Raw genomic sequence first — 18326 nt, 5'->3', positions numbered from 1 at the left:
CAGGACTGCACAGTTGGCCTGAAGGGAAAACCCAAGAGGAACTGAATAGCCTGGTCTGAAGACCGGAAAACAGCCCATTCTGAGAGATAAAATTAATATGGGCAAAAACAAAAGCTAAAACCAACCCTGATCATTCCTTTTGGCGTACTTCACGTAGTCCATTTGCTTCCAGATTTCTATAATACCCTACTGGCAGTTAAAATGGCTATACCACGAAGATGATGTGCTAGAGACGCGAAATTTTACTGACAGGAAGACGATGCTGTGATATGAAAATGATTAGCTTTTCAGAGCAATCACACAAGGTTGGCGCCGGTGGCGACACCTACAACGTGGTGACATGAGGAAAGTTTCCAACCGATTTCACATACATAGACAGTAGTTGACCGGCGTTGCCTGGTAAACCGTTGTAATGATTCCTCGTGTAAGGAGAAGAAATGCGTACCATCACGTTTCCGATTTTGATAAAAGTCGGATTGTAGCCTATCACGATTGCGGTTTATCGTATCGCGACATTGCTGCTCTCGTTGGTCGAGAGTCAATGACTGTTAGCAGAATATGGAATCGGTGGGTTCAGGAGGGTAATACGGAACGCCGTGCTGGATCTCATCGGTCTCGTATCACTAGCTGTAACGGATCGTGCAGTCACGTACGATTCCTGAATCAACTGATGGGGACGTTTGCAAGACAACAAACATCTGCACGAACAGTTCGACGAAGTTTGCAGCAGCATGGACTATCAGCTCGGAGACCCTGGCTGCGGTTCCCCTTGACGCTGTATCACAGACAGGAGCGCCTGTGATGGTGTCCTCAACGACGAACCTGAGTGCAGCCATGGCAAAACGTCATTTTTTCGAATGAATCCAGGTTCTGTTTACGGCATCGCGATGGTAGCATCCGTGTTTGGCGACATCGTGGGAACGCACATTGGAAGCGTGTATCCGTCATTGCCATACTGGCGTATCATGCGGCGTGATGCTATGGGGTGTCATTGGTTAAACGTAGCGGTCACCTCTTGTTCGCACTGACGGCACTTTGAACAGTGGACGTCACATTTCAGATGAGTTACGACCCGTGGCTCTACCCTTCATTCGATGCCTGCGAAACCCTACATTTCAGCAGGATAATGCACGACAGCATGTTGCAGGTCCTGTGCGGGCCTTTCTAGATACACAAAATGTTTGACTGATGCCCTGTGCCAGCAAGTTCTCCAGATCTCTCACCAATTGAAATCGTCTGGTCAGTGGTGGCGGAGCAACTGGCTCGTCACAATACGCCAGTTACTACTTTTGATGAACTGTGGTACCTTGTTGAAGCTGCATGGGCATCTGTACCTGTACACGCCATCCAAGCTCTGTTTGACTCAACGCCTAGGCGTATCAAAGCCGTTATTACAGCTAGAGGTGGTAGTTCTGGGTACTGATTTCTCAGGATCTATGAATCCAAATTGCGTGAAAATGTAATCTCATGTCAGTTCTAGTATAATATATTTGTCCAATGAATACCCGTCTATCATCTGTATTTCTTCTTGGTGTAGCAATTTTAATGGCCAGTAGTGTAATAGCATGAGTTGACGTTTGACTCCGCACAGGAACATCGACCGTACGATGTACCATTGCTTGACATATGGAAATCTGTTTTCCATTTTACTATCTGTCGAACAATTTTGGTTGTGACATGCACGTCCTTAGGTAATCACATGCTCTTCATGGGTAGCAGAACATATAGTCTCGAAGGGACTTACTGGTTCTGGTTGGCAATACTCGACGAAGTTGTGCAAGTGGTCAGCGACGTCCATCGGGTAGCTCTTCTGGTAAAGCATGGAACAAGTTTCTGTGTTGAGACTCTTCTTGCGTTTTGCGACCAACGCGCCTCCTATAAGGTAATCTTATATTGTGATCAGTTTACGCAAGATTCTATTTTATGATTATTCCATATTACGTTTATGTTTGACAGAAAAGTAGCTACAGATCTGTGAGCATTGGTTTGTGTGAAAAATAGTGTGATACATTACTTTGGGATATTGTGCACGATTATCCGTACTTATCGAAAAGTCACACTGTATGCACAACGGATATGTGCTTATGTATGTGTGGTAGTTAGTGTGTTCCCTGGAAAATTAAGTTGCCGACATGCAGATTGTGATGTTGCTATAAACGTAATACGTTGAAGGCGGAAATCGGATTGGGATCGACACTTCTGCAACGTAATGAACACTTTACAGCGTAACACTGTTTTCGCGTATGATACCACAAGCAACGCAGATTATTGGAGGGGTTCATTTCGTTGCTGCTCTTATTATTATTATTTCTGTGGGAAGTATTAGAATTTTTACCCCCAGCCAGGATGCAAACCTGACCCACGGATCCTCAACGTAATGGACCAGATTTGCTTTCATTGAGGCTCCCTCCTCCCCTTAAGGTAGAAAGTGAAGGGGAAATTGGAAGATAACCTCAGGTCTCTAAAATTAATACCAATGGCATCGAGGAAACGGGAGCAATGGAAAAATAAAACAGAAAGAGCATGACAGAAATAAGTGAAAGTAATGTCGAACTTAGTTAAGGGCTCATGTTTTTGCCATCGACATACTCCCAAGACGGGAGACCTTTAGGGGGACTATGTCTGTACTCACCAACTGCCCAGTCTCGTATGAGTGGCCTCACCAAGAACATAGCTCCCGCCAGCTTGGAACAGTGGATAACTATCACACACAAACGCCCCATCAGCATTAAGGTGGAAGCCCATGGAAAGACCACATTTTGTAAAACATTAATGGTTCGTAACTGCTGATCACATGTGTGTTCCTAAAGTATTATTATTATTATTATTATTAGTAGTAGTAGTAGTAGTAGTAACAGTAGTAGTAGTACTATCATTATTCTCTCGTTCTGTTTACGGTATTTCAAGTGCAACTTTCTTAGAACTGTAATTTGTACCTAAGACACTTTTGTTCGTTTTTCGTGAGCCTCCCATTTGTCTTCATGCCATGTCTTACAAGGTTTCAGCTTCTCTTCGAAATATAATTTTATTGCAAGTTTCTTATTGAGTAAGTCGCGATTAAGGATATCATCATCCTGCTCAACATCACTGACCCATGATGTCTAGAATTTGGTCCATAAATTAGATAAAACTCCACTTAATCATTCCGTTCCCACTAATTCGTGTCACGTTTTCACAGAAAAAAACTTACTTTTTGGCATGTTATTTGCCACTATTTCCACATGCGGTTACAGTACGTTAGTTAGTTGTCTTTTACATATGCCATTATTTCTTATTAGACCTAATATCTCCTTTGATGATTTATCTTCCATTGGCTTCTCACTTGATGTTCGGACCTACCCTTTACATCGTGTGTCATTCTTTTCGCACTGTATCTCCGCTGCGGTGGCTCCATAGTGGTGGCTGAGCTTAGCGCTAAAAGGCACTTACAGCTTGTGAGAAACATGTCTAGATAACTGGTATGCCATTTTCTTCTTTGCTTTTTAACGTAGGCCTAAACACCTCGTTATAAGCTACTGTAAATTCGTCTCCATCCACAGCACCTACGTACTTCGAGTTTTATTCCCACATATTGCTTCCCTGAGCTATTTCTAGATCTCTGAGCGCTGGCTTGGTGTTAGTTATTAACTTTGGTTTTCATCTGTCGGCCTGCCTTGCTCGCTAAGGCTGTGAGTCCATTTATTTTTTTATGCGGCAGCGACTAGGATATCAGATAATTTCGTATCTTCTGCCAAATTTTAGTAATAGAATGTCTGGTCCAAGCTCTAGCAGCCCTTTGTGAACTAAAATTTTCACCCCACCATCACGAAGTTGGTGGATGGTTTACTGCTGATATTTAAGGCATCTGAAATGCCTTCTTAGGATTTTGCTTTGGAAGTGGTGCTACTCAATGTTTGTTGAGTTATTGGCGTTGTTTTTTTATGTATTTCTTTCCCGGTTCGGTACAGTTATAGGCTTTCTTGAAATCAACAAAGGCCACAAAGCTTTTCTACTAAGTTTCAGGCAATTATTCAAATATTATTATTTCAGGCAGATCATTCAAATTTGTGGCAAAACTGCCTTTTCCTAAATCCTTCATCATATTCCAGTTTTTGTAAATCAGCTTGTCCTTCTGTCTCAATACTGTTGGCTTACCAACCTATTCCGCAACTTTTTGTCTATCCATTAGGTGAATTTCAAAATTTTTCTTTTGTTAGCAGTTATCTGCGAATTTCATTCTCGGCCCTTCTAGCAGGCTTCTACATTCTTGGGATTCGTCTTTCAGTATCTGGTTAGTCTGTATTAACTACATCTCGTTATATGAAAAATACACTTCATTCTTTTAACATCAATTTTTGATAAAATTCTAGGTTCTTTAAATATATTATATAGGTTATGGTTGTCTGGATTGGTCTTCTTCACTGATGGTATCTTTCACTGACCCAAAACCTTTGTGTTGTATTTTCTGTACGAACATCGAAAACCCTTTTTTTCTCATGAATAATTAGAAGAGGTTGCTTAAGTAACTTACAGACTAATATTTTGGTTTTCCTAGCGGTATTTCTGCTGTTTAGATTTCGGAGAATGCTATACTGTTTCTAAATTCAGGTAGTATTCTCTGCTGCATCGAGGTTTGCCAGAATATTTATATTCGGGAATATGTTTAAATGTTACAGACGGCACTTCCACGTTACCTCTACCTTTGTGGGTAGCTGTCGAGCACAAATTATTTTGTTATGCTAACATTTAACTGCAGATGATTCATATTAATTCGAATCCGAGAGAACGTGTTCGGATACGTTAGAGCGTGTCTGTACCAGCAGCAGTTCTATGTAAGCTCAACATTCAGTTTACGGTTAAACTGAATAAATGACTACGTGCACAGATTGTAAGGAGCGATAGATGGCAGCAGTTAGTGAGCAGCTGGCGACAGCTTGCGAATGAAAGAGCCCCGGAATCGTGTCAAGACTTTATGTAAAGCTGTAAGTGCTCCGTCATGCTCGATCATTTGATATGTCGAACATTCCATGATGACGTTACTTTCCGTGGCCACTGCTCGATTTATGACTCCCCCGTGTCTGTTATGTTGTGGTCTTCGTTTTATGCACCACTGCAGTAGTAGTTCATTTCGTGTGGGCTCAAATTTCGTTGTAGGAGAATCACTTTTGTGTCACGGATAATTCACCTCCGTTGTGCTTGCGTAATTTGATCTTATGGCTGTCTATAAAGTACAGTGATGCATTGTTTGTTGCTGGCAAACATCCACACGCAACATGGAGAGACATTCTACACGTTATCATTGTAGCTGAGAATGGACTGCTTAACACACATATGTCATATCTCAATCCCATGTCTGAGTGTTTGAACTTCGTGCAGGATTTACGTTCACCTCTACTTCCAAGTGGGAATGTACTAACACTTCAGATGTTCAATAGTATACATAAAAATATATTAATGCTATGGTTATGGGCAATGTTTTATAGTCTTGTATATCACAGCTAAGTACATGCTTCAGGTCAAGGATGTTCTTCCTCCCTCTTAAACCAACTAGATTTAGTGTTGCCTATTCAACAATCAATAACATCTAAAATAAGTTTGTATTTCTCAGAGGTTTTACTAAACAGCAAGCATAAGAAGCGTTACACACGCCAGTTACTTATGATTCATAGCATAAATTCACAATTAACGTATCATATGAACAACAGTAGGACTCATTAACAAAAATAAATTTACGTAGAAACTTTAAACGCGAATGAAGTGCGCAATACCATGCTATAATCCATCTATAATGTAAGATGAAACATCAAGATGAAATTTACATCTTCAGTTAAAATGACCGATTCTATTTATCCGACATTTAATTTGAATCTATAAATTTCTTTAGACTTATAACTATGTTTGCAACACAGTCATACAAAAGATATTCAGTACAATCTGAAGATGGGAGGACTGTACACTAATAAGAACTTAAAATCTGTGCTATAAATATGTAAGCTGTAAAGAAGGTTGTTCGTTAAATTAATTCCTCAAAAATACCATGCATGCTTTTCAACGGTGTCACATTATCGATTACGCCAAGATACGATCGGGCTATTATTAGGTTGGTAAGATATGAACCATGCGGTGCACACATTCAGTCGCCGTACACAGTAAGACGAGGGGGAATTTCAGTTATTTATTATGTATTTGAAGAACTGCTGCCTGATATTTTAAAAACCAGGTCGTACACTACAATATCCTACATGTACTATTAAATTATTCCACATTTGTGGCAAAATTTCTTTCATAAATGAAGGGACGAAAGCAACAACGAATTACAAACATAATTAATTTATTTGTAGGAAGTGGAGTGTTAACACAATAAATGTTAATCATTTAGAAGAAAATAATAGGAAGATAGGAAAGGGACGATCTACAAAATAACATTTACTGTTAAAACAATATGTTATTGTTGTTGTCTTCAGTCCTGAGACTGGTTTGCTGCAGCTCTCCATGCTACTCTGTCCTGTGCAAGCGTCTTCATCTCCCAATACCTACAGCAACCTACATCCTTCTGAATCTGCTTAGTATATTCAACTCTTGGTCTCCCTCTACGATTTTTACCCTCCACGCTTCCCTCCTATACTAAATTGGTAACCCCTCGATGTCTCAGAACATGTCCTACCAACCGATCCCTTCTTCTAGTCAAGTTGTGCCACAAGCTCCTCTTCTCCTCAATTCTACTCAATACCACCTCATCAACCCATTTAATCTGCTGCATTCTTCTGTAGCACCACATTTCGAAAGCTTCAATTCTCTTCTTGTCTAAGCTATTTATTATCCACATTTCACTTCCATAAATGGCTACACTCCATACAAATACTTTGAGAAATGAGTTCCTGATACTTAAATCTATAGTCGATGTTAACAAATTTCTCTTCTTCAGAAACGCTTTCCTTTCCATTGCCAGTCTACATTTTATATACTCTCTACTTCGACCGTCATCAGATATTTTGCTCCCCAAATAGCAAAACTCCTTTACTACTTTAAGTGTCTCATTTCCTAATCTAATTCCCTCAGCATCACCAGACTTAATTCGACTACATTCCATTATCCTCGTTTTGCTTTTGTTGATGTTCATCTTATACCCTCCTTTTAAGACACTGTCCATTCCGTTCAAATGCTCTTCCAAGTCCTTTGCTGTCTCTGACAGAATTACAATGTCATAGGCGAACCTCAAAGTTTGTATTTCTTCCCCCTGGATTTTAATACCTACTCCGATTTTTTCTTTTGTTTCCTTTACTGCTTGCTCAATATACAGATTGAATAACATCGGGGAGAGGCTACAACCATGTCTCACTCCCATCCCAACCACTGCTTCCCTTTCATACCCCTCGACTCTTATAACTGCCATCTGGTTTCTGTACAAATTGTAAATATCGATTCTCTCCCTGTATTTTACCCCTGCCACCTTCAGAATTTGAAAGGGAGTATTCCAATCAACATTGTCAAAAGCTTTCTCTAAGTCTACAAATGCTAGAAACGTAGGTTTGCCATTCCTTAATCTTTCTTCTAAGATAAGTGTTGCCTCACGTGTTCCCAACATTTCTACGGAATCCAAACTGATCTTCCGCGAAGTCGGCCTCTATCAGTTTTTCCATTCGCCTATAAAGAATTCGCGTTAGTATTTTGCAGCTGTGACTCATTAAACTAATAGGTCGGTAATTTTCACATCTGTCAACACCTGCTTTCTTTGGGATTGAGATTATTATATTCTTCTTGAAGTCTGTTGGTATTTCGCCTGTCTCATACATCTTGCTCACCAGATAGTAGAGTTTTGTCAGGACTGGCTCTCCCAAGGCCATTAGTAGTTCTAATGGAATGTTGTCTACTCCTGGGGCCTTGTTTCGACTCAGGTCTTTCAGTGCTGTGTCAAACTCTTCACGCAATATCATATCTCCCATTTCATCTTCATCTACATCCGCTTCCATTTCCATAATATTGTTCTCAAGTACATTGCCCTTGTATAGGCCCTCTATATACTCCTTCCACCTTTCTGCTTTCCCTTCTTTGCTAAGAACTTGGTTTCCATCTGAGCTCTTGATATTTATACAAGTGGTTATCTTTTCTTCAAAGGTCTCTTTAATTTTCCTGTATGCAGTATCTATCTTACCCCTAGTGAGATAAGTCTCTAAATCCTTACATTTGTCCGCTAGGCATCTGTGCTTAGCCATTTCGCACTTCCTATCGATATCATTTTTGAGACGTTTGCATTACTTTTTGTGTGCTTCATTTACTGCATTTTTGTATTTTCTCGTTTCATCAGTTAAATTCAATATTTCTTCTGTTACCCAAGGGTTTCTACTAGCCCTCGTCTTTTTAGCTATTTGATCCTCTGCTGCCTTCACAATTTCATCCCTCAAAGCTATCTATTCTTCTTCTACCGTATTTCTTCCCCCATTCCTGTCAATTGTTCCCTTATGCTCTCCCTGAAACTCTGTACAATCTCTGGTTCTTTCAGTTTATCCATGTCCCATCCCCTTAAATTCCCATCTTTTTGCAGTTTCCTCAGTTTTAATCTACAGGTCATAACCAATAGATTGTGGTGAGTGTCACATCAGCCCCTGGAAATTTCTTACAATTCAAACCTGGTTCCTAAATATCTGTCTTACCATGATATAGTATATCTGATACCTTTTAGTATCTCCAGGGTTCTTCCATGTATACAACCTTCTTTTATGATTCTTAAACCAAGTATTATCTGTGATTAAGTTATGCTCTGTGCAAAATTCTACCAGGCGGCTTCCTCTTTCATTTCTTAGCCCCAATCCATATTCACCTACTATGTTTCCTTCTCTCCCTTTTCCTACTGATGAATTCCAGTCATCATGACTATTAAATTTTCGTCTCCCTTCACTACCAGAATAATATCTTGTATCTCATCATACAGGTGTGGACTTCGTGTCTATCATGGCCACAATAATGCGTTCACTATGCTGTTTGCAGCAGCGTACACCTATTTTTTATTTATTATTAAACTCACTCCAGCATTACCCCTATTTGATTTTGTATTTATGACCCGGTATTCACCTGACCAAAGGTCTTGTCCCTCCTGCCACCGAACTTCACTAATTTCCATTATATCTAATTTTAACCTATCCATTTCCCTTTTTAAATTTTCTAACCTACCTGCCCAAATAAGGGATCTGACTTTCCACGCTCCGATCCGTAGAACGCCAGTTTTCTTTCTCCTGATAACAATGTCCTCTTGAGTAGTCCCCGCCCAGAGATCCGAATGGGTGACTATTTTACCTCTGGAATATTTTACCCAAGAGGACGCCATCATCATTTAATCATAGAGTAAAGCTGCATGCCCTCGGGAAAAATTACAACTGCAGTTTCCCCTTGCTTTCAGCCGTTCGCAGTACCAGAACAGCAAGGCCATTTTGGTTAATGTTACAAGGCCAGATCAGTCAATCATCCAGAATGTTGCCCCTTCAACTACTGAAAAGGCTGCTGCCCCTCTGTCCTCTCAACAGATAACCCTCCGTTGTGGTTGTACCTACGGTACGGCTAGCTGTATCGTTGAGGCTCGCAAGCCTCCCCACCAACGGCAAGGTCCATGTTTCATGGGGGGGGGGGGAGGGGTAAAACAAAATATAACACTTAATTATGGTTCGCGTTGTTGCTCTTCTGGGTGGGGCGGCCTCGGCAGAATCATCGAGCCACTCCCATTATGTCTTCTTATGTTACTAAAAGAAATACATCACGAGTGACTCTGTCTGTGTTTGTTTCCTCTGTGTGAGAATAGTACAACTTATTATATCTTGTAAGTATTTATGTACGGCATATCCATTAAATAGTTCGTTTAGCCATATTTACATGCACTTCTACATATTGTGCTGTTAAATTGTATGTTTATGTATTGTATGTTTTAACCACTCATAAGCTAGAGGGGAGCCTCGGAACTAAAACGTTGTGCCTCATTTCCCTGTGCCCTCCTTAGGGGTCCGGGTTCGATTCCAGGATGGGTCGCGGATTTTCTTCTCTCAGGGACGGGTGTCGTACAGCCTTCATCATCATTTCATCCCCATCCGGCGCGCAGGTCGCTCAATGTGAAGTCTGATGTAATAAGACCTGCACCAATGCGGCCGGACCTGCCCCGTAAGGAGCCTCCCGCCAAACGCTCATTTCCATTTTACCTCCCTGTGTGGCATATTCCTTAGATGTAATTGTCGTCTTGTTGGTGATATTAGTGATTCTCCTTCACATCATTTAGTTAGATATTTAATGTGCAGTTAAGATATGTAAATAATCACGTGCTGTATCTGCTTCCTTCCATATAATTATCTTATTTATTTTAGGTGCTATACTCTTTAAGCTACGGGTCTGTGCTTGATGTTGTTGTTGTTGCTTTGTTGGGACAATTTTCTGCGGCTACATCTGTATCAGTGTCTGTCTTCCGAGGGATCGTGTTGTCGTGTTTGTTGAGTGTGTGTTCGACATCTTCCTTATGGAGTTTCATGTCTGTGGGCATCAAATACTATTCTTGAAACCTTACTAGTGATGTTGCCTGGAGTACAATATTTGGTTGGGTCGCGTAACGTTTCTTTGGTGTCGTTTTATTATGTTACAGGTCTTACGTGTGCGAGGGTGTTGCAATGTAACGCCGCAAGTTTAGGAGATACCCATATGTCCACGTAGCGTTCAGGCTAAGACCCCTCGGTTCAAATGTGCCGATACCGTCCAAAATGTGACCAACGTCTTAGCTTAGATACGCATGCTTCTACTTCAGTTCTTCCCCATACTTTGGGGAAGAAGGAGAAAACGCGACGGCCTTTTGTCGGTCGTGTAACACTCCCGTTGCCATGAGTCAAGCCGCCAGCTGTTTAAACGACACATTTATACAATTTTTCCCCGTGTTATTTCACGAAACTTGTCATGTCTGCCCGTCTTTATCCAATAGGCCGCTACTCTGTGGCCGATGGTGATGCCAACAGGGCAACTCACCAGAACTAAACACAAAGCTTCTATTGTCGTGGTTTCAGAAGCACCCAATATTCTGCATAGTATGCTCCTCTGTTCTCCCCTCACTATGTTTCTATGGGTCAGTAGACACAGGCGGTGCTGTCACGCGCTGCTGAAGAGCATACTATGGCCTCCAAAGAGAACTGTGAGACACGTTCGTGGCCTTTCCAGAGGTAGTCTGTATGTGTGGTGTTTACCTTGCGAGTTGGTGCATCAGTTTCGTTGCTTTGTCAATTGCCCGTCCAGTATGTCATCCGACAATACATATTCCGAAATATTGTGTTAATTGTTTCCTCTTTGAATTATTGTTATACCGTTTAATAAATGGTATCCGTTCACTGCCACTTTGAGTAACAGGTAATCTGGTTTGTTTTCAGCTATTCTGAGTTTGTTATGGCAACATCAGTTACTTATACTTACAAGATATTGCGTAGTGTTGTTTTCTAGGTACACTTCTGAGTTTGTTGATACAACTACCAAATCATCTGCTTAACCAGCTACCCTGTTTGTCCTATCATCCATGTCCAAGTTGTATAGGAGTGCCTCGATAGCAATGTCCTAAAATAATGGTTCACAGTAAGAAACTCCCAGGAATTCTTTCTTTTTCTTCACTACGTTCTAGTGTTCTGCTTCCCACTCTGCCGGATTGGTCTTTGCTCTGATTGCTGAATGATGACCGCGTTGGCTATTTACAAATAGCATGGACTCTGCCTTGTTGTAAGGCATCGTTTAATGTGCCTGCTAGAAAGGAGGTGAAAAGTGTCACAGTTTCCTGAAGAGTTCCCGACTGCATTCCACCTGGGGAGGATGCCTTTCTAATTCAAGCTATCGCCAGCTCCACCTCTTCATGGGTTAAAGGAATTTAACCCCGCCATTTACATGGTAGGTCATATAAGTACGTACGGTGTTGCTGGTCGTGTGTTTCTTGTTGTAAGGGAGGAGCTTTTTCATCAGGAATTTTGCCGAACATCTCCAGGATTGTGTCGCAGCATCTACCAGTTTTAATGTTGACGGAAGTATTGGATCTTAATTGGTTCTATTTGTATCTATAACGATTTTTCCCATATGTTGTTTTGTGGCTGTTTTAATAAAGTGGTTTATGTTCCTCTATGTTTTGTTTAGTTCTTCTTTGTACTGTTGTTTCGCGTCGCAGTGTAGTTCAAGTCTGAGCTATCGCCCATGCGTTGTCTTGGCTCTTTGGGAGTCTTTCCTAGTCATTCTGCAGACTGTAGTAGCTTATGTTTGCGTCATCCTCTAGCTCGTGGAATGGCCTCTCACTGCACTGTTCGGAGTAAGTCGGTTAAAACATGCGTTTAGTAGTCTATGCTACATTGACTAGCGTGTAGTGGTATATCTTCTACTGTATCTCTAATTTTCTTCAGTTTGCTCTATTTAGACGTAATCGCCGATGTTGTGAGATTGTGATATGTGTGTTCGTGTACGTGCCTGTGTGAATGATTATGACATTGTGGTCACTGTATGTTGTTTGGTTCGATAATTTTTTATGTCTACTAGTGAGTTTTTGTTTGCTAGTTATATGCCTACGTTACTGACTCCTACAGTGTTACAGCAATACGTTTGTGATTTTCTGGTTTTGTTTAATACAAACATTTTGCGCTCATTTATGATGCCAACTGCAATATGTTCCCTATTAACTGTTCTATCACCATACCAGAGCTTAGGGCGTGCGTTAATGTCTGTGATTATAGTTAGTCCTCTACCTATGGAAAATCGTGCAACTTCTCTAGTTAGGTCTGCAAACAGTTCCGTGTCTCGTCAATACTGTGCATACTTTTGATGTTATTGTCTATGTATCGCGATCACAAGTGATTTACGCTGCGGCTCAACCTCCGAAAAGGGGTATGTAATCTTTCTTACAATGAAAGTTCTACTTGTTACTACTACTGCAGCGTTTGCGTCTTTTGCTGATATGGCTGTCATGTAACGTTGTGCTGCCTTGGAAATTTTTTACCACGCATATATTGTTCATGTAGACAGAGGACATCCGCTCCTACTTAGTCCAGAAGGATACTAAGTTCGATGCCTATTAATTTATTGTTCATACAAGTTAAATGTATTATCTTCAGAATGGATACTTAGTGTAGGAGAAACAATATGGTATGCTCTCCGTGTCGAAGCAGACGTCTTCATCTGCTCTTCAATTTCCTTTCTCTCTTAGTTCAAGCGCTTTCAGCTCGTGTGCCTGCAGCAGCAAAGAGGTTGCAGAGTTCACATTTGTATATGTCAGTTGGCCGGTCAAAAGTTCATACGGTCTGTGTGCTCAGTGGCCGGGTAGCGTATTGTGTGTCCGTTCGGATGATTAAGATGTGTAACGAAGCGTAGTAGGATTTGAAATATACCTTTAATTTCAACCCACTTGTCATACAAAATTTAATTTAGTATGTCACACCCTTGCTTCTGGTGAGTGTCTGGTGGTACGTCCTGATGGTAGTTATTTTTCTTTTAGTTAGGACTGGATCTATGGAATTTATATATGTTACTGCTATTTGCAAGCAATACTTTGTGCCTGCTGTTAATATACTTAACACTGGTGGGTTCGGATTGTCTCTCTTTGCAGTGTTTATATCGCCATGTGTTTTAAATACCTTTGTGAGTCTCGCGTCGCTGAATGTGTTTGTGACATCTGCGTTACTGTTGCCATCCCTGCCACTAATTGTTACCGGTGTTGTTTTAATTTCTTTTTTATTTGCATTCTTCTCGCGTGTTGCCGACCCATCTGTTACTGTACTCGAATGTGTTGAGTGTTAGATTCTACACAAGCAAAGCGCATTGGCCATATGTGAGGTCTACATTTTGCTGTGTCGTATTCTGGTTTTAATCTCGGTGTCTCTGTTGTGGGTGCGTTAGGGCTTTGTGTTCCATTTCGTAAACTGTTAGAGTGAGTGACAACTGTACATGTGACCAAGACTACGGCTGTTGCATTAATTTCGGTGTTCTGGTGCTGAGTACTAGAATTACTCCACTGATGACGATGTGTGTGTACGTAATCAGTTTGTAGATGGAAAATTTTCGCTTCAAACTCCTCCATTCGGAGTAACATCCTAGTTTGACTGCCAAGTAGTACATGTGGTGCTTCATTTTCCTGCCACATAGTAGTCTATGGCATCTTGCATACGTGCATCGTCGATACAGTCTGTGATACAAAAGTATCTCTATTGAATTGTGTCTCACAAATGGAGCAGTGGCTGTTCTAGCTTCGTATGACCACTAAATTTCACGCACCTGTCTCAGACTGTGCGAATCGAACGTCTGATCTAAGCCTTCCCACCCCAATGAAAACAAACACCTTGAAGATCCAATAGTATCGACCGGCTGCCGTGACGTCCTCAGCCCTTAAGCGTCACCGGATGCGGATATGGTGTGGCATGTGATCAGCACATCGTTCTCCCGGCCATCGTCAATATTCGTGACCGATGACGTTACTTCTCAGTCACGAGGGCCTCACACGGGCTGAATACACGCTTCTTGCCAACAGCACTCGGTACACCCGCATGGTGACCCATTCCATTGCTAGCCGTACCCGGCAGCACTTAACTTGAGTGATCTGATGGGAACGAGTGTTACCGCTGCGGCAAGGCTGTTGACTTCTCGCCCTGACAGGGAATTTCATGTATGCCATGCTTCCTAAGACCGAAATCGTCTTTCACGCAGTCGACTAGTGCCCTAAACCTGGAAGGTGACCTAATACACTCTAAATGTTAAAACGCCTTAAAATTGTTCCTTTCCTGTCTTAAACAATATGCTCAAAGCATAAGGAATAAAACCAAAAACCTATTATCCTCTTCACACATCTCCGGAGATAGTCCAAACTTCGTAGCCCGAAGAATCTGCTTCTGGGAGTCCCCATTTTCCTTGAAGCAACTATCAAATGTGCAGGTTCTTCGGTAAATAAAGTGCTCTCGTCGAAAATGACCAGAGTCCCTAAGGATGCTATAGCGCTGTTACGGTAAATGGTAACTCTAAGCATGCAGATATCGTCCGACAGTGTCGGCTTTCGGTGAACACTATGCCCCATAGAACCACCCTGATTCTGCAAATAATGACGTCCAAAAATGGAAACAACCCGTCACATTCGACCTCCAAGGTAAATTTATTGTTGAGGTAAAGATGAGGCGGTTGAAAAATCTGTTGATAGCATTACTACCATGAGGTCAAACGAGAAATTTATCACTTACGTATCTCCAGAAGCTCGTTGGTAGTAAAGCTTAAGCCCTCAGTGCCGTATCTTCTAAATCCTCCATCAATAAATTGGAGTCTTTGGGTAGTCCTTCATCACCAAATTTTATCAGCAGCCGATTTATCAATCGCGGTAGAAATACATCCCTTTGTTACGTCTGTCCCCCTACCGCTTGGTGTAGTTTCACTTCTTTTACCCTCACCAGTTTTGGAGCCTCGTTTCCACTAACTGGACCAGCGACTGCTCTCAGCCATAGCACATGTAGTGAGTCTTCAGTTTCTCCGAACGTATTTCTTGTCCGAACAGTCCACCGGTGTATTGCCGGTCGATAATGTCCAACGGTCACAATATTTCATCGGTCAGACATGTCGCCATCGTCAGCGCACCTGACGATGGCGACATGTCTGATCGCCTAAATATCGGGCCCACTTGGGCACTAGCCGGCCGGGGTGACAGAGCGGTGTTAGGCCCTACAGTCTGGGACAGCGCGACCGCTACGGTCGCAGGTTCGAATCCTGCCTCAGGCATGGATGTGTGTGAGGTCCTTTGGTTAGTTAGGTTTAAGTAGTTCTATGTTCTAGGGACTGATGACCTCAGCAGTTAAGTCCCATAGTGCTCAGAGCCATTCCAACTTGGACACTATGGACAGGCAGTACACCCGTGGACTGGTCGAGCATAGCACATGTAGTTATCTCCAGTTTCCACGGTTTCACGTGGGCATGGAGCCACCGTAGTCAACTATATGTAATGCAAGCGTCCCAATTACTTTACTTTATGAGGTACCGACGGTGTCGTAAACAGAGCGGTGCCTCCAGTGACGCCTGTGAACTAATGATGGCACTGCGGCTGGACGGTACCGTTGGGCCTTCATGGCTTGTTCGGACGGAGTTAAGGTATGCGGTACTGACACAGAAAGTCACTCCTTTCCGATAGCAGTTCATGGCAACTGCTGCTAAACTCAACGTGTCGCGATGCGACGCTCTGTCAAGTATCAACCGACAACTGGTGGCGGCTGCTGGCACTTCGGTGTACACTGCCGTTGGTGAGCTATGACTCAGGGGGCTTGGAGCTGCGAGATGCCACTGAGATGCCACAGCCAACGAAGGTGACATGCGTAACCTATACCCGCTCTGCAAGCTGTCGATGAGCGAAAGTGCTACACATATTTTAATCACTGTTCCTTTTTAATGTACTGTAACTGATGTCCAAAGGAGAAGCGCACTAGATCAGTGAGTACCCCTGGTACCCGAGAAAGCACTTGCCGTTTTTCTAGATTAAAGTAGTTATACTGTGCGAACGGCCCGGCCGCCAACTTTACTACACCATGGGAGCAGGCACAAAGTGCGACAGAGACAGCTAGTCAGTGAGAAGTGAAACTGAATGTAACTGTGCTCACCAACAGAAAGCATGCCGCATCGAGAACAGACGTTCCTCTGCGCGCACACACACACACACACACAGAGGGCAGTCTGCGGACTCTGGGGGCGAGGTGCAACTATTGTGACAAGAGCCTTGTGCGTTATTAGCAGCACAATAGGATTGGACTACGGTGCATGGATCTGGAATGCGTCTTTCATGGAAGACGAACATTCGAGCTAAAACAAGGGAACGTTAAACTTGGGAATCTTGGAAAGGCGCTGCCAATACCTGAAACAAAGCCGTCGGCGTTATGTCACACTTGTAGGAAGTGCCATAGAATAATACACCTGGTCTAATAACAATTAAACCAAGTGTTCTTTCACTCGTTGGGCCTTATTTATTTACAAACCTCGTTAACTTTAAGACCAGAGAAATTTGCTACTAGAATCATAGGAAATTTGGCAAGTCAAAAGTGGAGGGTAGATATTAAGAAGTCAACATATTTTTTATTGCACAAATGTATATGATTATAGAGACTGTCATCGGGTATGAGCCCGTTTATAATAAGTCTTTATTGAGAATTATGCTGTATTGTATCGTAAAAAGTTTTACTTTAACCTGATTTATTTGAAGATAATTTCAGCACGTATTTTTTAAATGTCCGATAAATCGGTGTAATACAAGGCAGTAACATTCTCAGGCTGCACTACTCATAATGTAGTTTGAGTAAATAAATAAGGTTTAAGAAATCCATATATGTGCTTTGCCTTTTGTACCCCACGCTCCCTCCCCCTCTCCAGCCAATAGGAGTGCAGCACAGAAATAATGAGTGGAATTACTCCAGAGATGCAGTTAAGTGTTACGTAACACTGACGTGAAAGTCAAAGACATCACCTATATCCGTGGTGTTTACATAAAATTGTGTACGCACACATGCCTCTGTATTTAGTCAGTTTAATATTAAAATGATGGTTAAAAATGGTGGCAGGTTCGTAGTAAATCAGACGTATTTGCGGAAATACACACACACACACACACACACACACACACACACACACACACACACACACACACAAACAAACAAACATCAGTTCATAATATTCCACCTCTATCTCTCTCTCTCTCTCTCTCTCTCTTTGTTTCCAACGGATAGTATTTCCATGACTGTTTGATCATATAACTACATCTATCACTCTTCCTCCAATAAGCTGATTTTAATACGGGAGACCCTTTATCCTCTATATCGACTTCGGTATCTTCCAATATAAAACATCACTCTCCCCTTTCCTCCGCCTTCGTATAGGCCTAAAATGCTCTGTTTCGACACATTCGCTATTTCCGCTGCCTTTACTAGCGGACTTTCTCTTGCACTGTTGATGTTGACGTCTTTGGCTTTAATTTCATACAAGGTAATACAGAATTCTCCGTACGGTGAATTTTTATTTCCAGCCCCAATTATTTTTCGATATTAAAGTACCTTTGTGGTTGATATACGATACATGTTTCTTCAGGCATGCATTCATGTCCGAAGGAATAGGCACTGCTGCGGCACGCAGGAACATTACTTTGTTCCTCTAACAAACACGCATTGCAATATCGTATATATGCGCTGACACCGGGCAAACGACTTTCAAGTAAAATGTCTCCCCTGTACGGTAACGCACATAATGGATGTAGGAGTGCAGGTTGTAGACACATGGCTGGCGACCCGCGAACGTATGGGACTGGCCGTGAAGTGTGCTCGAACAGCCTCTATGTAAGGCGACCGCTCGCGATAAGCAGG

Source organism: Schistocerca gregaria, chromosome 5, assembly GCF_023897955.1.
Source record: "Schistocerca gregaria isolate iqSchGreg1 chromosome 5, iqSchGreg1.2, whole genome shotgun sequence".
Taxonomy (NCBI): domain Eukaryota; kingdom Metazoa; phylum Arthropoda; class Insecta; order Orthoptera; family Acrididae; genus Schistocerca; species Schistocerca gregaria.
Note: the sequence above shows the minus strand (reverse complement) of the source record.